Source organism: Pinus tabuliformis, chromosome 1_2 (genome assembly GCF_031772625.1).
Source record: "Pinus tabuliformis cultivar Carrire ecotype Pingquan chromosome 1_2, CPIR1, whole genome shotgun sequence".
Classification (NCBI taxonomy): domain Eukaryota; kingdom Viridiplantae; phylum Streptophyta; class Pinopsida; order Pinales; family Pinaceae; genus Pinus; species Pinus tabuliformis.
The window spans coordinates 583,165,803-583,173,125 of record NC_142298.1 but is presented as its reverse complement, the minus strand read 5'-3'; positions in this window follow the sequence as shown (position 1 = coordinate 583,173,125).

Genomic DNA, 7,323 nt, shown 5'->3' with positions numbered 1-7,323 from the left:
AATGGATTTCACTCATGAAATGACAAAAACAGTCCCCAAAATCACTTGTTCTATCTTATTTTCTCATGTAAGGTGCTTACTATGATGGGATAGTGCACAAAGACTGAGAGAGGAGCCTTCTTGGATGTAGAGCGCAAAGTAAGGAGATAAGAGATGGAGGTATTAGCACTAGAAGTTTTCATTACACAATGGTAAGAGAAAGAGGCAATGCCCTGCACAATGGGCAAGTCTAGGAGACAAGGGTGAGATGCTTGGGCATTGTGATTGTGCAAGGCAAAATTGATTGAGGAGGCAGTTCTGGGGAATTCGGAGGTCACCAATTCAAGGGCAAAGGAATTACCCTATACTCTAGGACTTCACAATATGAAATGAAGGCAAGACTGATTAAGGCATTACGTGGAGAGCAAGTGTAAGCAACAAGGGTTGATTGATTGTGCTCTAAAAATGCACAATGCACAATGTGAAGGGGGATTTCCTCAAGATGGGCGCAAAGGGAAATTGTAAGAAATAAGAGGCTCATAAATGTGAATTGAAAGTGCACAATGTTCTCATCACTTGACTAAATGTTAAAGCTGTTCATAACTTGCACACGATGTGAGGACAAGGAAGAAGCCCAAAATTAACTAAGTGTTAGATTACTGAGACAAGAAGGAGAAGGTAAGAGCATGCAAATAGGTCCCAAGCATGATCACACATACATATTTACAATAAAACACATTTCAAGGATATGCATAGTACCCAAAACCAACATGCATACATCAAAGTGGCAATAAAATGACACTTTCCTCCAAGTGTGATAGTTAGGAATTAAGCCTTTGTGACACAAGTGTCAACTGTAATCAAAAGGTGTTATGCTATGAGAGAGTTTCCATCACATGTTCTTATGATAGATAACATCAACTAATGCAAGAGAGTGTGTTGGAGCTGCCTATAAAAGGTGTTCCAAGGTGCTCTTAAGATATGCAAAAGAAAGTGACACCAACATATGCAAGAGTGAAAGCAACACATGCAAAAAGAAAAGAAAACACAAGTGACACATGCAAGAATTAAAGAAGGAAAACGTGAAACTTGAAAAAAGGAAGAGAAAGTGAAAACGAAAGATGCTAAAGAAAGAGCGAAAATTAAGAAACTAACCCAGCTTGCATCCATGAATGAGAGAATGCTCCTTGTGCTCCAAATGTGTTTAGAGCTCAAAAGAAAAAGATGAATGTGAGATAATCTTTGAGCTGGACTTTCTATATAGGGAGAGAAAACATGCAATTAGGATTTGTGAGTTAACTTATTGCATGTCGAGAAACTAGGAGTCAATAGTTAATTGAATCCAACTAAGAGGTATGACAGTATTGACTTGAAGAAGTATAATATCACTGTCAACAAGGAGTGCTCAATCACTATCTACATAGGATGTCATTACACTGTCATTGGGAACTATGCAATCATTGACAGTGAGAATTGTACAATCATTGTTGGCGGGGACTACGCAATCACTAATGGTAAGGATTGGGAAATCACTATTGGCAGGACTGCATAATCACTGTTGGAAAGGATGACACATTGACTGCTAACAAAGAGTGTGCAAAAAAGTCATTATGAAGTGCACTTAGCCTAACTTTGCATGCACACTCGTGAAGACATTAAGAGTTCGCAAGTGAAAGAAACCAGATTGACACTTAGGTTTTCTTAAGAATACTTGAATACTTAGACAACATGATCGAGCATGACATTAATGGCTTGAAACAAAGGATGGCATAATCATAAGAAGCCTCAATATTTTGAAGATAGGAAAATTTTGGAGGGGGTTGTAGCAATTACAACAATTTCCTAACCCCACTTAACTGTATCCTGGTCTTGAGCAATGTTAGTTTGATGACTTTGTAACCCTTGAGCAAGAATGGGCCAAGAAGTCAAGGCTGGGTGTGTCATCCAATCCTCTATCATTTTCCACCCTCTCCAAATCATATAATTAGGTTATTATTTCCATAAATCTTCTATTCTAGTGTATTATTTCTCTAAAGTAAATTCATCTAGCCCTCAGAGTTCCCCATGGTCCTTGAGAAGAAGTGGTGTGATAATATCTCATGTCCCAAATTATTTCCAAATTTCATTTCCTCCGTGAAGCCACCTCAACCATAGTTTAGCTCCCAATGACATGTTCAAGATCTTCGGGTCTCTCAGTCCCAAACCCCCAACCCAGTTTGAGAACATAAATCTTTTCCCAAACAACAATTGACCATTTTTTTTCTTTATTAGCTCCTCTCCTAAGAAAATATCTATAGAGGGTAGCAATGGATTTGAAGATTTTATTTATTTGTGAATGAGTTTTCCTCTTCCATTATCAAGGCATCAGTGCATCATTCATAATGATATGTTGTTTCACTTGCTACATGTAGGTCTCCAAGGCATGTTTTCTTTAGAGATATGACCAAATTACTTTCTATTCCATTCTAAGTTTGACTTTAAATTCCTTAAGATTAAGTAGAAGATATGCATAGAATTTCATCCTTGGACCTACAATTCTGCGCACCAACTTTTGGATTTGGACCATAAACCGAGATATTGTAGCCAAATCCTTCAAATTTAAAGGGCTGATTATGAGGAGACATTTTCAAGCTAACTCCAAGTGAATTGGCTAGTGGTTTGAGCTAATCCTTAGCAGAATAATGACTTTAGGAAAATGATCACGTTCACGTAAGTATTCAGGTAGTACAAATCAATCCAGTCTACTAGATACCTGATGTCTCCCTCCCCTGCAATTGTTCCAAGTATGCACACTATTAATAGTATTTAGATTGTCCACTTGAAGTTGATGAACAAGGTTACAAAATTGTTGTGCCTTAGGATCGATTCTTTTGATTCCCTTACCCAACCCTTCTTCTCTTCCAGGGATTTAATAAGGTTGAAATCTTCATCAACAATCCAAACCTCATCTTGGTGGAGGGATTTAATAAGGTTGAAATCCCCACCAACAACTCGAAGTGGTCAATATAATATGTGTGGAAAAGACTATAAAATGGAGTTACATGTTAGATATCATTTCTCCTCCATTGCTTTTAATTATAAATTATAAATATAAATATGGTATTTAGCTATTAGACATTAATTATCCAATATTATTTCTAATTGAAAGTGGATTTTCATTATCCATGAGTTCATTAGTTAATCTATGCATTTGATAGAGTGTCCTGGATAAGCAATTGAAATACTATTTAATTTTATGTTGAATTTAATCATGATGATATTTAAGCCACCATGAGGAATAAAACGACACAAAAACAAAAAATCTTGCTGCTTTTATGTACCATTAAAAGCATCATTTGTACCATTAACTAATGCATATGAAAAAATAGTTTATATAAAAAAATACAAACTTATTTAATTTATGGATAAACATTATAAAATATTAAGAGGAATATATCAATTTTCATAATTATTGTAAATGTGAAATAATTCCATTTTAATTACAGATATACAAAGTACAAGAGGGATCAAAGCCTTCAAGCTACAAATTTATTTTAGAGTGTAAAAATTGAAAAATAGTTTTCATCTCAAAAGATTTGATTCCTTATATATATATATATATATATATATATATATATATATATATATATATATATATATATATATATATATATATATATATTAAATTGCATCTTTGAATCTGTAGATAGATTAAAATCCTAAATTCAAGGATTCAATGCCTTGAAAAGCTCCATAAACACATTTTGTAGATTACACCTTGCAATTACACCAAATCTCTAATAGTTTTTAGATAAAATAGATTAAAACATATATCTAAAAAAAGCCAAAATGTAAAATAATAATACTATTTAAATGTTTTTAGCATAAGAATACTATTTAAATGTTTTTAGCATATAATTTTTTTGTTAATTTTTTTATATAATATATGAATAAATTTTGTTTAGATAATAGATTTATTTTAGGATATATATAGATAATGATATTTTTCTTTTTATTGTTCCGCATGATTTTATTTTTATTTTGAAATAAATTAAGAAAAGAGAATCATACTCAGTTATAGAATGCACTTAGCAATTATATAATTATATATGAGATTATCGTCTTTTCTTGGGGTGTCATGAGGAAAATTCCAGGGATAAAATAAACCATGCCGTAGAATAAGCTAATCCTCTCAGTAATTTACCTGCAAACCCTCCTTTGGCCATATAATTTACATGAATTGACAGAAATTTGAAGCATAATTCCAGTTTTAGATTGTTAATTTTAGTTTATAAGAAATATTTTTTCTCAATCGCTATCACACTTTAAAAAAATTGGCTTCTCAGTAAATTACCTGCAAACCCTCTTTTGGCCATAAAATTTACATGAATAGACTGAAATTTGAAGCATAATTGCAGTTTTACATGTTCAAGTTTAGTGTATACGTAATATTTTTTCTCCATCTCTACCACACTTTAAAAATATTGCCTTCTACCAAAATCAGTGACACAGAAAGTGACGTTGATTTACGTTCATAGCTATTGGAAATATTAATCCCAACCACTGCATTAAACACTCTGACAACAGCCATACTTGTCAGAAGTATTTTTGCAGGTTGCGTCTCTGCTTGAAGATGGAAGCACTGAAGCCAGAACAGAAGTGTCGTGTGAACCATTCTGAAATGCAACAAAGAATTTAAAGCATTTAATGTATTTTGCTAGATAGATATGGGCAAGCATTCATTATGTGACTATTTCCCACACTCCACAAACACCTGCGTGATTCTGATCACACTCAACAACAACATCATATTAATTATTTTGCTCTGTCATGAATTAAATGTAAAATAGTATGATCAATTACATATGAATGTAAAAGTCATTTTGTATAGAGAGGGTAAGAGTTAAAGAGAAAAAGAGTGAGGGTCTCTAAGGAGAAAATGGTGGAGCAAATTTTGGTGGGGGCGTGAAAACAACAGTTACTGTGTTTTATTGTGTGTTATTCCACGTAAGTGTAAATCAGTGTAAAACCTTTCTTTTACTTGGTGAATGAGCCGCAGTCCCATGTAAATGTATTTTCATGTTTTAGAATTCAATACTAATTTTTTAGTGAATTGCTCCAAACCTACTTTGTTCTATTTTTGTCGTGAGTGAATATTTTTCTGAAGTCTCTGTATAGCTTCACAAAGAGTCATAGAGCTGCATGAAATTACCTCCGCTATGCGCGAAAGAAGCTTCATGAAAGTCATAGCCCTATGCCTCGACGCGCAAATTCTCTGCATGTAAATTCTGTCAATTTTTCTAACATCGTATCAGAGCGGGTTAAATATTGTTAGTGTAAAAACAAGTGTTTTTACTAGCACTAAATTGCTTTTAGCATATTTACCAGCAGGTAGAAAGTTTTTTTTTACTCTCGGAAATGGCAACATCAAGCACAAGCTTGACTAATCCTCAAATACCTCAGTTTAATGGAAAAAATTATGATTATTGGGTTATTACAATGAAGGCCCTGTTTTCTTCTCAAGACATTTGGGATTTGGTGGAGAATGGTTTTCAAGAACTAGCAGATGCAGCAACATATAATGCCTTATCTCAACAAGAAAAAGATTTGTTAAGGGACAACAAAAAGAAGGATTCAAAATCCTTGTTCTATATTTTCCAAGCAGTTCATGAAAGTATTTTCCCAAGGGTTGCAGTAGCAACGAAGTCCAAGCAAGCATGGAACACCCTCCAGACAGCCTATCAAGGCATGGAAAAAGTCAAGACAGTAAAGATGCAAATGTTGAGAAGAGATTTTGAATCACTTTGTATGAAAGAGTCTGAGAACATAGACTCGTTTTTTACACATGTAAGTGGGCTGGTTACTCAAATCAGGTCTCATGGTGAGACACTTGAGGAAAGAAGAATAGTTGAGAATGTTTTGAGATGTTTTCCAGCAAGGTTTGATGCCATTGTTGTGGCCATAGAAGAGACAAAGGCTCTCTCATAGTTCTCAGAGGATGAGCTTAATGCATCATTGGTTTCTCATGAACATAGACTAAACAGAACAACAAGATCCCCATTAGAGCATGCCTTCAAGACACAAGTTTCATTTGGTCAAGGTAGAGGTAGAGGAAGATCATATGCTAGAGGAAGAGGAAAAAGCCCACACAGAGGTGGAAGAAGCATCCCTTCAAGCTCAAATGGAAGAGGCAAAAATCAAAATCCAAGTCAAGGCCCAAACCAAAATCAAGCACAAGGTCATAGATATGATAAATCTCAAGTTCAATGTCATTACTGTAAGAAGTATGGTCATTATGCAAATGAATGTAGAAAGAATCAATATGACATTAGCAACAAACCAAGCATAAATTTCACAAAAGAAAAACAGAACCATGATAGCATGTTTTAGCTTGTAATGTAGCACAATAAAAACAAAGTGATATATGGTATCTAGATTCAGTGTGTAGCAACCACATGTCAGCAAACATAGAAATGTTTTCAAATTTAGATGAAAGTGTGAAATCTGAAGTGACATTAGGGACTGGTAGCAAAGTCTATGTCATCAGAAAAGCAAGAGTAATATCCTAACAAAGAAGGGGGAGAAGAAGTACATCTTAGATGTTTACTTTGTCCCCAGTCTGAAACATATCCTCATAAGCATTGGACAACTCATGCAAAAGGGCTACAATGTCTTCTTCAAGAATGATGTATGCACAATTTTGGATAGGCCTCCAAGCAGGCAGCTGATTGAAAAGGTTCAGATGACAAACAATAGAATGTTTCCTCTAAAATTAAAATCAGATTTGCAAAAATAAGGTGCACAAGCACAACTATCTATGAACTCACAAGAAGTTGCGCAAAAAGAGGCAGCTGACATAAAAGTAAACTTTCAAGCAAAGGTAAAAGATGAAAACTGGTTATGGCATTTGAGATTTGGGCATATCAACTTTGGAGGTTTGAATTTGCTGCATAGGAAAGGCATGGTGAAGGGTTTACCAATCATAGAAAAACCAGACAGCATATGTGAAGGATGTATCTTGGGCAAGCAACATAGAGAGACATTTCCAGCAAGAAAGTCAGTAAGGGCAAAGGAACCTTTGGAGATTTTCCACTCAGATTTATGTGGACCAATGCAGACACCATTAATTGGTGGCAGCCACTATGTATTGACCTTCATAGATGACTACACAAGGAAGACATGGGTCTATATCCTAAAACAGAAGAGTGAAGTGTTTGAACACTTTCGCCAATACAAAGCTCTTGTTGAGAAGCAAAGTGGACACTACATCAAAGTCCTCAAGACTGATAGAGGTGGAGAATACATCTCAAATGATTTCTTTCGTTTTTGTAGAGAGCATGGAATTCACAAGCAATTTACAACAAG